At 38.4% G+C, this 15,188-nt stretch overlaps 1 protein-coding gene across 5 annotated transcripts in view; it reads right to left on the bottom strand.

Moving 5' to 3' along the window:
• The window catches only part of ntrk3a (neurotrophic tyrosine kinase, receptor, type 3a), a 221,640-nt gene that overhangs the window by 98,894 nt on the left and 107,558 nt on the right, over positions 1-15,188 (bottom strand). The window lies entirely within an intron of this gene.

The raw sequence follows: 15,188 nt of genomic DNA, 5'->3' as shown, positions 1-15,188 counted from the left end.
ACGGAACAGAAAACTCTCGCTTTGTCTCAGACCGCTGTGTGTAGAATATTCTGGACTCGCCGCCTGCAGCGCTCTGATTGGCGACGCTCAATATTTATACACACAGATGTTTTATTGTGCTTTCTGTGTTGCTGATAAAAGAAAAGAGCCAAATTTTATCCTGTTTGTTCCATAAAAACAAAACAAAAAGGGCAAAAAATGGATTAGACATAAATAATCATTCTGACAATCTTTTTTCCTGGAAAAGATTATCATAAAAATAATATTAATATCAGCACGTGTAATAAATGGCCGAAACGTGACAGGGATTAACGTCATGCAATCCGAACTCTGCATGACCCAAAGAATAGGATAATAGTGGAATCACATCTCATGTTGCGCTGTGGAGTTATTACTGGAAACTTCTGTCCAGATCTGCAATACTGGGGGCTCTGGGGCGCTGGATATTCACCCGAGACTGTCCTCTATCACTCCGCCAAATATCAGAAAAAAGTGTACGAAGTGTTCAATTTACAGCCATAGACATTACAGTAGGGAGGCTACATACCTCAGGTGCTTGGGCCCCTAATAATAATAATAATAATAATAATAATAATAATAATTAGAAGAAGAGGCATAAAAATAATAAATTGCTACCATTTAATTAAATTTAAAATCAGTAAATGCAGTATTTTGAGTTCACAATTTAATATGTTTCTGCCCATGATTTGGTTTATTTTTGCTCATCTAAAGAAACTGTGTGTGTGTGTGTGTGTGTTTGTGTGCGTGTGTGTGTGTGTGTGTTTTAAAAAGACCCATTTAAAGAAATTAAATCTATGTGTAACAGTCCTTCTACAGTTCTACTGTGGGTGGTAACAGCGATAAATCTCACACCATCACGCTAACACTTTAATTAAACACGTCTATCTATAGACCCCAGCGTCCATGACTCCACTGGATGGATGAAAGAAAGAAAGAAAGAAAGAAAGAAAGAAAGAAAGAAAGAAAGAAAGAAAGAAATAGAACGTGAAAAGAATGTGAGACGTGAGAATGAGAAAGAAAGAAAGAAGATGAATGGATGGATGGATGGATAGATACATATATAGATAGATACATAGATAAAAAGATAGATAGATAGTTAGATAGATAGATAGATAGATAGATAGATAGATAGATAGATAGATAGATGGATAGATAGATAGGACATAAAGTAAAGTTTAATTAACATTTAAAAGCAGGAAGGGTTCAATTATATCAATTATAACTGAAATCTTTGGGAGGCGGGGCCCAAGTGGGCGGAGTTTTCACATTCCACTAAGTAAAGCTGATTGTGGTTGCCTAGGATACGGTGTAAGATGTGTTTGGATATAGTTTTACAGGAGCCACGTATTTATTTACAGATTTCAGGTGAAACTGGATTGTTAGCTTGTTAGCTACATTAGCCTTCTAACCCTAGTGTTTAGAAGGACAACATTGTGTACACTTGAATTATTTAGTGAAACTTACCAGAAAAGCTAAGCTACACACAAAAAAGGTTTGCCTTTTACTAAAATTACCACTTTAGCATTGGCTTTAACTATTTTGTTAGCGAACATGAATAAAACATCTTATTAGCCTTCTGGAAGGTCACGCAGAAGACAGGACTGGAGACGCGAGCGCTAGCATCGACCTGTGTGTTAGCCATGCATTAAACATGTGCTCGCGCTTCGGCCACGGAGAGAAAAGATTTCCAATATGAAGACTGGGGTGAAAAGGAGAAAAATGCCTTTAGAATAAAATAGAAAACTGTGTAATAAACTCAGCAGCTAAAAGAAAAAACCTTCCTACCCTAAACTTATTAGTGTGTCTGTCAAAATTAATTTTCATTAGCATCCTTACTGGCTTCTTTGCATAAATAATTAGACGCTTGCATCGGTGTGTACAGTCTACAGTACGTTCCCTGAGGTCTCCAGACTCGGCACGGAAATGTCAGCTATACGTATAAGATAATGAGCTGCTAAAGTCCCTGAACTTACTGAAATCCCTGCTCTGTGCTAACGGGCCTTCAATTAACGCCTCACAAGGAGACGCAGAGAAAAAACAGTGAAGAAAAACAATCTCAATCTAATAACAGCGACGATTAGCCAGTGTAGCTAATAGCAGTAGCCTCCTGTGACCATCCACCATACAGATATAATTTCATCTGTTATTTCTGTAACTTAATTAACAGCACTATGTATGATGCACTGCATAGTCTCCGGGTAATGTTCGTTACTTCTCCTTCGTTAGCTGATTAGCTAGAAGTGCACATTTTAGATTAGCTAGTGAGGCTAATTAATGTAATGCCTTACAACTGCCTATTCGACAGCACATTCACTAGATTATCATATACACTGCCGCTGTTCCAGTGTATCTGTGTATTTAATAATAGTGTATCTATGAGGGTCTTATGTTCCTTCAGTGTGATAGAAGAACTTGTGAAGGAGTTTCTAAGGTCACGTCTACGGTCATGGTTTCAAAAGCTCCTAGGAAACTTTATTAAGGGTGGACAGGAATTGGAGAACAGGAATCTGAGGTCCATGGAAACATCAAGCTCTAGGAACCAAAGAAAATGGGAACATACGACCCTGGAAACACCAAGCTGATGGGACACAGGACCCCCTGAAACATGGTGCCCTGGGAACACAGGACAATAGAACCATTGAACCAAGTGAACAAACAGAATGGGAATATACGACTGGAAATATTGGACCTTGGAAAATGGTGACCTGGTAACACAGGTCCCTGGAAGCAAGAAACTCTGGAGAATTGTATCCTGGAAAAATAGATCTGTGGAAAATGATTACCTGGGAACACGGAACCATAGAAACAATGTGCCTAGGGGACATAGGATCCTGGAAAATCTGGGAATATTGGACCAAAACAACAAAAGTGAACAGAAACCCTGGAAAATGATGACCTGGGAACAGAGGAGACTGGGAATGTGGAAACTAGGAACACTGGGGTAAGAGAACAAAAGAGAATATGGTGCTCTTAGAACATAGGACAATGGAAATATGGCTCCCTGGAAAAAACACAGGACCTTGGAAATGTAGCAACTTGGAAAAACTGTGCCCTGGGAACACAGAGCCCTGGAAACATGGTACCCTAGGAACATATTTGCTCGTTTCCTAGAAAATTTGAGTGAGGAAATAGGATCTGTGGAATGGCAATGGGAATATACAGCTGTAAGAAGATAGGGCATTGGGAAGCTAGTTAGAAACTTGGCAACATTGGACCATGAATATATATGACTCTGGAATCTTACAGTAGGTCACAGGGAATGTAGGACATTTGGGATTATATAGCTGTACAGATACAGGGCCATGGAAATATACAACTCTGGGAATGTAGAGCCATTGAGATATAGAACCCTCGGAATACGGGGCCACTTGAAAATAGAGCGCTGGGAAAATGGGATTATTTGGGAGCATAGAACCATGGGAATATAGGACTCTGGAAACATACAGTAAGCCACTGGGAATATAGGACATTGGGATGATATAGCTGTACAGACACAGGGACATGGAAATATAGACCTCTGGGTATGCAGCGCCATTGGGGATATATGTCCACTGGATTATAGGAGCATGGGAATATATGGGCATTGGGATATACACTCTGGAAAGATGGAACTATTTTTTAGGAATTGTGAGGAAACATAAGGTACTGGTGACACAGCAATGGGAATACAGGATTGTGAGAACATTGGGAGCCTTGGGCATTGTTCACAACAGTTTAGGATCATAGTGGAAACCATGGGAATAGGGCTCTGGGAACATACAGTAAATTACTGGGAATACTGAATACAGCTGTAGAGACCAGGGACATGGAAATATACAGTATATCCCTGGAAATATAGTAGCACAGGAACATACAGTAGCTCAATGGAAACAGAGAACAATGGGATTATATGGCTGTAGGAAATATATAGAACAATGGGAATACCCTGGGAATTCCAAACCATGGGAAGACAGAGACGCTTCCAAGAACATGTTAACGAGCCAGGAGAGCACTGTGAGAGCACAGGATAATGAGAACATAAGACCATTTCCAAAAAAAAAAAAAGAGCAGGGAAAAGGGTTCGGATGAAGAGAGTGTGTGAAACAGTTAGCATTGCTAAGGAAGGTGGTTTAAATACACACATAGTTTCTTTTTTTATAGTTACTATTATAGTTTTATAGTTTTTTATAGTTACCCAGAGAGGTGTGTATATTATTCTCCTTAAAATAAAGCCGGTCGGAATTTAATATAAAATATTACAAAGCAGCAAAAATGTTTCCTGTTTGTTTGTTTGTGTGTTTGTTTTTAAGAAACGTGGAGCAGATGTTTATTTGTGTCATATTTTAATGTTTATCACCAATATATCTGAAATATTCATATGTGCAATAACGATAAAACTCCATAAAAATGCCATAAAACACAGCGAGCTCAGCTCCTCTGCAGTGCAGGTTTCATTTATAAAACATAACTTGTGCTGTGAATGGCACTCAGACCTAGGGTCATGTGACACAGGTCAAAGGTCATGCCTTGGGTGGATAAATAATACACAAAGCCAGATTACACACAACTAAACCCCAATAACAATCGCAATGCTAATGCGACATTACTACGTATTACTACAGCAGTGTTGGTTTGTGTAGAATTGAGTCCTACAGTATGATTGTGTGTGTGTGTGTGTGTGTGTGTGCGCGTGTGTGTGTGTGTGTAAACTCCCAGTTTCATGCTGAGAGAATAAACCCCATGTGGAGAATGAAACGTCGCTCAGGATTGTTCTTCCACTCAGCTCTCCAGCATCGTTAGTCTGATCCCACATGAGAAGGCTCTGTTTAATCATGCCATAATTACACATTTAGTTCCCAGAAGTCATCGGAATCTAATTTTCAATCAAACGGCGTGTCACACACGTTCATACACACACATACACACACACACACACACAAAATCAATCGACTGGAGGATGAAAAAAGTGTTTACCACCGAACCCCACAAAACGCCGGTGTGAGACGTCACAAACTGCATTTCTGAGGAGAATAAATACTCCAACAAACGGACGCTGAAGGAGGCAGCGAACGAAACAAACGAAACAAAACAGCTCATCGAATGTGTCGATATTTTCAGAAAGTAGATTTCCCAAAACAAGGACTAATTTCACAACAATTCTCCAAACAGGAAGATTTTCACTCTGCAGAATCTCACTCCGCTTTACTGACTCTCTCTGTATACACTTTTCAGTTTGTTACTCACTGCTTAGTCTCGTCTGCATTTGCGCTCTACATTTTAATCCTTTTTCTCTTACGCAATATCCATTCCTCGCTTCTGTCTACACGAGCCCTGCTCCGCTTCCCTGTTTCGTTCATTTCCGTCTTTTCCCTGTTCAGCTTTGTTCACCTAGTGATGACTTTGACTTCCTGGTTTCGGCTCTGTGATTGGATTTTGGATTTTGCTTCAGCTCACCGGATTTGTGGATTGTCTGCTTCGCTTTATTTGCCGTTAAAGACTATTTTTGGATATCGAACCTTGCGCAATTCTTCGCTTCTTAGTTCTGTTGATAGTAAAAGAGATTTCAGATGTCAACCTTCACAGATTTTAAGATCGGAGTACGCTGCTATGAGTCATCACTCACAAATACGTCAAAAGCGCAATCTTCTTTTCTTCTCTAATGAAAACAGCAGATGAGCCAATAGACATATGAATCTGGAATGATTGACAGCTGAGTAGGAGTTTCAGACTCGAAGGCAGAGGTATTCAAACCTGCACATGGGGTGCAGGTGAGACGGAAAATATCAAGAAATCCATATGGAAATGGTTGGTTTCAGACCTGCCAACTTTTACATTTTAACAGCGGAGCACAAACCCATGCCAACAGTCTTATTCTCTCTTTAATTAAAATGGCAGAGGAGCCAATCGACACGTGAATCCAGAATGATTGACAGTTCCGTAGGAGTTTTGAACTCTCTGTGTGAAAGATGAGCTGGTGCGGTGCTCTCGCTCTCTGTCACGGCACGTGGAGATTCTTTATTTAGCTCATTAATGTGAAATAAAGTCTATCACTGTATGTCCGATCTATCGTTTAAATAACTATCATTAAATACGTCTAATTTAACATCTGTATTTATTAGTAATGCCACTGAAACATTTCAGCTGAAAATAACCAGCACTTTTTTTTTTTTTTGAAACGTTGGATAATTGAAGTGGAAAATGAAAAAAAAAAAACTACAACAGTCCTACAATAACGTGTCAAATCTAACACTTTACGAATAATTTTAATGGTAATTATAATTAGACTGTCATTTAAAACACTATTTATTAGCTTTGCTCTCCGGCGATGATTTCAGGAGGGATATGAAACACGTGATTTATAAAAAAGATAATATCAAAAATCTCTTAGGTTTCATTCTGTTTCACACTGTTTCACCCCCCTCTCCTGTTCTGCTGCATTATAAGACTGTGGATTTGTTTTATTTCATTTTCATTTTCCTGTTAATTATAGACAAGGATTTGACAAGGGGTTTTCAGAGAGAGGTTCCTGGGGGAAAAGTCTGAATACGTCTGCTCTAACATCTCACATCTAGTGCTCTCGTCTCGTCTTGTCTCGTCTCGTCTTGACTTTCCCGTTTTAAAGATGCGCTCGCTTTCTGTCACGGTAAACGCAGAACGTTTTGAGTTTATTAACGTGAAATGAAATCTATCAGTGAATGTTTGACTTAATGCAAAAAACTCGACACTTTATGGGTTTTTTTTTTGTTTGAAAGAGAAAAAAGGCCAAAAATCTTGAGAGAGAGAAAGAGAGAAAGAGAAGAAAAGAGATTAAATAGGCTTTTAATTTTAGGATTAAATTAGGAATTATTATTAGGAATTAGGAAATGAGTTTAAAATGCTCTTCAAACAGTTTGAGTACGCCGTGATTTGTAAAAGAATTATTATAGAGAATGTACTTTGCTTTTTATGCTTTTATTGGTTTGTTTTGCTGTATATTGTGTTTATTTTACCAGATTTTTATAAGTAAGGAATTTTATGTAACTAGATATTTCCACACTTTCCTTGAATGCTGCTGTTATTTATCCTATAGATGGAGGTTCAGCTCCATGGACAGCAGCTACGACCGCTCCAGCACACGCCCATGCTAGCACGACAGAGCCAGGGTCACACGCTCACAGCCGGCTATCAGCAACAACGCTAAGCGTTTAAAGAAAGAAAGAAAACACCGAACGCCGGCGGCGAAGCCCGAGAAGATGCTCGTTCCTCCGTAATTCCCCGCAGACCAGCCGCAGGAAGTCAGTCTGTCCTGCTGAAGCTGAACCTCTGGCATCATCACACACCTCGAGCACAACGCAAAGAGCCGAAATTCACCACCTGCTGAAGTTCACCAGCGCCGCACTCACTGACACGTCTTTCTCTCGCTCGCTACTTTAACGTCTTTAGCGTCTATCCTTTATTCACATTTTATTCCACAGTTAATTAAGTTATACATAGAATTCTATTCTCTTCCCTTGGTAAATGACAGAATTAAATTCTAAATTCAGAATTAATAAAATAAGACTTAGTGGGTCATATATATATATATATATATATATATATATATATTTATAGACATACATAGACTTATATAGAATTAATACATATAATATTAGAATTAATATTAGAATCGTGTACTGTAGAATTTTATTTTATTGCCTTATTCAATCACAGTCTGTTATTAGGCATTATTAGGTTAATGAATTCTATTCTATTGCTTTATCATCACAAGATTTTATTGTGTTGCCTTAACAAATTTTACTATATTAATATATTTTATTACATAGAATTCTATTCTTTTTTTTTTTTACTTCGCATGTCATTGATTTCTATTCTGTTGTTTTATTAGCCTATAGAATTCGGTGGTCCCTACGTGCCTTATTACCTTATTATTCAATTCTATTGATTTATTAGTTATGGGTTTTTATTCTGTTGCTTTGTTGGGTCAAAATTCTATTCTGTAGCATTATTTGGTCCAGGTTTCTATGCTTTTTTTCTATCCTTAACTCTATTTTATTCTCTTATTAGGGCATAAAATTCTATTAAGTTGCCTTAGTGGGTCTTGTAATTTTACTCTGTTCTGCCATTAAGGGATAAAACTCTATTCAGCTGCCTTATAGGGTTAAGTAATTCTATTATGTTTCCTTATTAGGTCAGTGAAATGTATTTTTTTTCTCTTTTTAGGGTATAAAATTCTGTTCAGCTGCCTTATCCAGTCATGTAATTCTATTCTGTTCCATTATTAGGTCAAATGATTCAATTCTATTGAGTAATTAGTTATAGGTTTCTATTCTGTTGGCTTGTTAAGGCAATAAATATTATTCTACTCAATGATTCAATATTATTATTATTCAATACTTTTTATTTGATTAATATTATTCTACTGCTCTGTGAATACAGATGGTTCTATTCTACTCTTCATTAAGTCAGGAAGTAAGGCTTTTTTTTTTTTTTTTTTTACTTTTTCCATTTTTAGCATGGAATTCTATTTTATTGCCTTATTAGGGCGTAGAATTTCATTGCACGTTAAGGCATTTGGGTCTGATTCCAATCCACACACACGTACGATGATGTAAACTTTCCTGATTCCAATCCTGCTTGTTAGTTTGAGAAGTGGTCTGAGTGTGATTAAAGGGAAGGATGTTCCGGGTTCGGAGTGAAAAGCTCCGAGGCGTCCAGCTCAATGTGAATCTGTAAACAGGACCGGCGTTAGCACTCATTAGCGCACAGGTGTTACACATTAGCCAAATGGAGCTAAAGCCCGGGATCCAAACCACCAATTTACACAGCAAGAGAAAGTGTGTGTGTATGTGGGCTTTTTTTCACACTGAGCTGGAAAAGTAACAGCACACACACACACACACACACACACACTTTTGCTTGTTTACCTCAAACTGTAATGAGATATGTCGAGGATTAGCACTGCCAAAAACCGATGAAAATCACTAACACTGAGTTTTTAGATGATGATGATGATGATGATGATGATGATGATGAGGACGATGATGCGACTTAATTACGATTCTGCAGTAATTACTCAGCTGGACGTATTCAGTAGCGTGTGTGTTTGAGGGATGTTGACGTTTTCTCAGCGCATGAACACGCTCGCTGGCGTGGGAAGTCGTTTAAAACGACATTTTGGCCAAAAATGTCTGTATGAAGTTTGAGTTTTATTTCAAAATTTCTAAATCTTACCAACTTAATCTCCAAAATCTAAAGGATTTTCTATCATAAGTCATAAAATGTTCTGTATTACCATAAATTATTAATAAATAAAGAAAAGCTAAGCACCAAATGAATATTTTTACCTTTACAGAAAAAAGGAATACCGTGTATTTATTTGTGTATTTCATTTTAATCAGAATTTATTGGTCTCTGATTCTACGACTGATTGTTTAAAGCTGTAATTAGAGAGAGAATTGAAAAAAAAAAAATCCAGTGTTGCCAGATTCACAGCTTCCCTGAAGAATTTATTTATTATTTACTTACTTACTTACTTAATTACTTACTTACGTATTTATATATTTATTTATGCAGTGAAACCCTGACAAAAGAGTATCTATTACATGCCTAAACAAGCACGCTGTCAGGTCAACGCCGTCTGTGAACTCATTTCCCCAGAACACACTGCAGCCTACAGACATGGCCGCCTCGGACTACGCTACCCAGAATCCACCACCATGGACACGTTCGCAGTCACAGGACTACTGAGCACACTTACCTGTTTCCAATCTCACACACACACACACACACACACAGAAAAAGCTCTCACACTCACAGTCACATGGAGAAGTAAACGCTCAGTGTGTTTGTTATCCTGGTTTCTGACTTTGCTTGATTCGCGGTTCTCCGAGTTTTGTCTTTGCCCTGTTTGTGCTGTTTGTGCCTCACTTGACCCACACTTTCTTTTTGAAATTGTCTACTTGCCTGTTTAATAAAAATACCCTTAACCTCATCTGCGTCCGTCTCACCTCTCACAATCAAACAAAACCAAAAAATATTAAAATAAATAAATAGCTAAATCACTGAATTCTCTCCTGATGCATTACTATTCTATTCAATTATATGCAGAATTCTAGTCTGTGTTGCCAGATCCACCATTTTCCTGGAGAATACATATATAAACAGTGAAACTTAAACATATAAATGTATACTTTTTTCAAAAAACAAACAGCAAAGTGAATAATTAAACAAATAAATAAACAAATAAAAAAACAAATTCAGGAAAAAGCTCACTCTGATCTGATTCAATGAAATAATGTACATATTAATCGATAGCTATTACCCTAATGTCACTCTATATATATATGTGTACACACACACACACACACACGGAGTATATATAATATATTATTTCTTTTCATATATTTATTTATTTTGATATTATATGAAATAAAGCTCATGTCTGCATACCTGATTTATTATTTTTTTCACGTTTACAGAAACTCACCAGAGAAATCCTTCAGCATTTCATGTCCTACAATGTCACCTGAATTATTCATCTATTCTCCATAAGATCAACAGGAAGACACATGTCCCCACACACACACACACACACACACACACACACACACACTGCCTGAATAATAGGAAGCATGCTTTAATATTGATCGCAGCTCGAGGTAATCGCTCGCAGCATGTAGATACGGATCGAGCACAGACCCGTACGACGCTGCTCGTTCTCTCTGAGTGACGTCACCCGCATCGACCGTTAGTCCATATATTCTCCTCTGATTTGTTTTTGAGATCACTTCGTCTATCGGCCAGAACCTCGCTCCTGATTTACCTCGTGCACGTCGTAATAAGTTGCTTTTCACCAGAGAGACGAAATATGGATTTTCTATTTTGTACAGTTTATTGTTTTTTTTTTTTTTTTTGCTTTTTCACTCAGTTTTCTCTCCTGAGTTATCCACCTCCAATACACAACCCATACATAACATCTCCTCTAAACATCTCCTATAAACATCTCCTATAAACATCTCCTATAAACGGGACATACCATTTCTGACTTGGGAGGGGGTGGGGACTGAGGCGGGGGGGGCTGCTGAATTCTGAATCCTGATTGGTCAGAAGGTGTTGATTAATTTTCTATAACAGCAGCACATTCACAGAAACTTGTACAGCGGATGCGCTACATTAGCAGAAGGAAGTTTTCTGTAAGGAGCTATGAGATGAGAGCTGAGACTTTATTTATTTATTTGTTTGTTTACTTATTTATTTATTTATTTTTCTGAAAGAGTCTCCACTGTCAGAGGTAAAGCTGTAACTTTACAGAGGAGTTTACACTTTTTCGGTCTCTTGATAAAGTGACAAGATGCTTTTTTTTGTTTTACAGAATATTAAATATAACTATAAACGGTTAAAAAATATGACATTTCATTTCTTCCTTAAATAATTCCTTAAATAATAAGAATTTGGTCATCTCGGGCAAACTGCTGTGGTATAAGAGGAATAAATCATGTTGGGATGCGCTGTTAGAGGAAACTAATCAACACTGGTGTAGAAACAGATATTGAATTGTAATAGTAATGCTATTATGTGATCTAATAACATCTTTAATAATATGGAAACTATTTCTTTTATTTTATAGAATACTTTATGGGTTTTTTTAGTAATCTTGATAAAAGATGATTTACTTGGACTTTAACTCTGCAGAACTGTGAAGCATAGAAGAACCGTGAGCTAGCGTGAGAAACAAGATGATGATGATATTAAATATAAACATGAAATTTAGCTTTTATTTCTGATGCTCAATGCTGATGTTCAGTGCTTATATTACAAACTCTCATGCAGTAATATGTACACGTGTGTAATATAAAACCTCTAAACATTTCACTCGTCTAAATCTGAGCCTCGTTTTCCCTTAAATCAAAGCCAAACACTTGTAAAATTGACGCCTCTGAAGCGGGCCGCGCTAATGTACACTGGCCTAATACGAAATGATGAAACAATGAAAATAGGAACGAAGTAAACGTTTTAAATCAACGTGGTGTTAAACTGCGCTAGTCATTTTCTGTTTCTGTGAAGATAGCTGTGAGAACTTCAGCGCTTTAAAATACAAAGAAAGCGGCTTCTTTAATGTGAGGACGCTTTTTACATTAAAGCACAAAACAATACACTTGCAATTAGACAAGATAAAAATATTACATGAATGAATATGAATATAGAGTATAGAAAGGAAATAAAGCACTCAGAAATCTCACACACACACACACACACACACACACACACACACATATATACATATATACACTACATTGCCAAAAGTTTTGGGACGTCTTCACATGCACATGAACTTTAATGACATCCCATTCTTAATCCGTAGGGTTTAATATGGAGTTGTCCCACCCTTTGCAGCTATAACAGCTTCAGCTCTTCTGGGAAAGCTTTCCACAAGGTTTAGGAGTGTGTTTATGGGAATTTTTGACCATTCTTGTAGAAGCGCATTTGTGAGGTCAGGCACTGATGTTGGTCGAGAAGGCCTGGCTCACAGTCTCCTCTCTAATTCATCCCAAAGGTGTTCTATGGGGTTGAGGTCAGGACTCTGTGCAGGCCAGTCAAGTTCATCCACACCAGACTCTGTCATCCATGTCTTTATGGACCTTGCTTTGTGCACTGGTGCACAGTCATGTTGGAACAGGAAGGGGTCATCCCTAAACTGGTCCCACAAAGTTATCCAAAATGTCTTGGTATGCTGAAGCATTAAGAGTTCCTTTCACTGGAACTAAGGGGTGAAGCCCAACCCCTGAAAAACAACCCCACACCATAATTCCTCCTCCACCAAACTTTACACTCGGCACAGGGCAGTCAGGCAAGTACCGTTCTCCTGGCAACCGCCAAACCCAGACTCGTCCATCAGATCGCCAGACAGAGAAGCGTTATTCATCACTCCAGAGAACGCGTCTCCGCTGCTCTAGAGTCCAGTGGCGGCGTGCTTTACACCACTGCATCCGACGCTTTGCACTGCACTTGGTGATGTAAGGCTTGGATGCAGCTGCTCGGCCATGGAAACCCATTCCATGAAGCTCTCTACGCACTGTACTTGGGCTAATCTGAAGGCCACATGAAGTTTGGAGGTCTGTAGCTATTGACTCTGCAGAAAGTTGGCGACTTCTGCGCACTGTGTTCCTCAGCATGCGCTGACCCGCTCTGTGATTTTACGTGACCTACCACTTCGTGGCCAAGTTGCTGTTGTTCCCAATTGCTTCCACTTTGTTATAATACCACTAACAGTTGACCGTGGAATATTTAGTAGTGAGGAAATTTCAGGAATGAACTTATTGCACAGGAGGCAACATATCACGGGACCACGCTTGAATTCACTGAGCTCCTGAGAGCGACCCATTCTTTCACAAATGTTTGTAGAAGCAGTCTGCATGCCTAGGTGCTTGATTTTATACACCTGTGGCCATGGAAGTGATTGGAACACCTGAATTCAATGATTTGGAGAGGTGTCCCAATACTTTTGGCAATATAGAGTATATATATGTATGTATATAACTCTGAAAGCCAGAAGATGGAAACTTTTCTCACATCTCAAAGATTTTAAAGCGGTCTGATCCTGCTGACAATGAGAGCCTCGTCGGCTTTGTGTGTTTATTTAAAGCCTGGGATTAGATAAAGGTCAAGAGAACCGAACAATCCTGCTTGATATCTGCTGCGTTCGTTTCTCTCGCTGTAAACACGCTCGTATCGTATCGATATCCTCCGAGTGGAAGCCTACGCTTTTGCTGTTCCTCTCACAACACGCTGGTGATATCGCTGAGCCGAGCACCGCTTCAACCTCACCGCTTATCTAAAGACTGCACATGAACGGATTAAAAAATAAAGATTACACACAGCAGGAATTCTGTGGGAATTTTGTGATCGATTCCCAACACTTGTTGTGCGCAGGAATTTATTCGTAAATTGTTCAGAAGAGCATTTACACAAGATTTATGAAATGTTAGGTTGTAATAACGTGCACTAGCTCCCGAGTTTGTGTAAATGTCTGTATAAGGACACTCTCCAATGTCTTTTTATGAGCTTGGTCTTTTATAATTTTGTGGGCGTGGCTAAATGTAAATCAGCAGCACCATGAACATGATTGGTGTTTATCGACATTCAAAAAAGTAAAAAAAATCAGAAACATTCATAATGTGGTGGGAATTTTTTTCGGATTCAGCCACGAGAACATTTACACACGACTTTGTTTTTCATTTTTTGGGGGTTTTAGTTAACTTTATCTATACAGAATGTTTCATACATAAAGCGCTATATAGAGTTAAAGCATTTTTTTTTAATGTCAGTGTAGTACTGGTTTCTAATCATAAAAAAGATTTATAGCTGAGGAAGGCAGATAATAAATAAAACAAACGAACAAACAAACAAATAAGCAAACAATAAGAACAAAAAGGAAGAAGAAGGACAAAATAGTATGTAAAAAAATAACGCTAAAAACTAAACAAATCTAAACTAAAATACAGTATGTGAAAGTAAGAGAACATGCTGTTTGTGAGTTTTTGTCGCTCGAGAGACATTGTTAGCGATGTTTCAGTTTGCCGCTAGTTTCACCATCAGCCCCAAAAAAAAAAAAACACAACAAGGAAGAAGGAAACAAACTCCTCGTCGGCTATTTTCCTCTCTTTTCTGAACAGATAGCGGAAAATTGCGTGGTGTGTGTGAGAACACACATATCAGGGTGTGTTTGTGTGAGACGTGCTCGTGTGAAATAAACAGCAGAAAATGAGGATTTGGTTCAGCTCTGGAAATGAGAGCGCTTTGTGGCTCAATTTTCTCCTCTCTCCATTACTCGCACTCATTTCTCGCCCATTTTCTCTCTCATTCTCAATCGTGTGTGTGTGTGTGTGTGTGTGTGTGTGTGTTATTGTGTCGTCTGATTCCAACTGAGAACACACTGTGCACATCTGCGCTACTGATTTCCAACAGTCAGGATTTTTTTCTCCTCGTGTTTTTGCTTTCGTGTTAGAAATTGAACTTCAGTGTGTTCTGTGTTTGAGTCAGTGGATTTTCCTGACCTTGGTCTTTTGGGCTAGCACCTGGGTTCTCTCAGCGTGTGTGTGTGTGTGTGTGTGTGTGTGTGTTCTCCACTCCTTGGGCCATGAAACATATACGGCTTCCTGAAGCACGTAGAATGTCTCTCATTTATTTTTATTTATTATTTTTTTAAAAAT

This window comes from Pangasianodon hypophthalmus, chromosome 7, assembly GCF_027358585.1.
Source record: "Pangasianodon hypophthalmus isolate fPanHyp1 chromosome 7, fPanHyp1.pri, whole genome shotgun sequence".
Classification (NCBI taxonomy): domain Eukaryota; kingdom Metazoa; phylum Chordata; class Actinopteri; order Siluriformes; family Pangasiidae; genus Pangasianodon; species Pangasianodon hypophthalmus.
The sequence above is the reverse complement of the archived record's forward strand: the minus strand, read 5'-3'. Positions and strand labels throughout refer to the sequence as shown.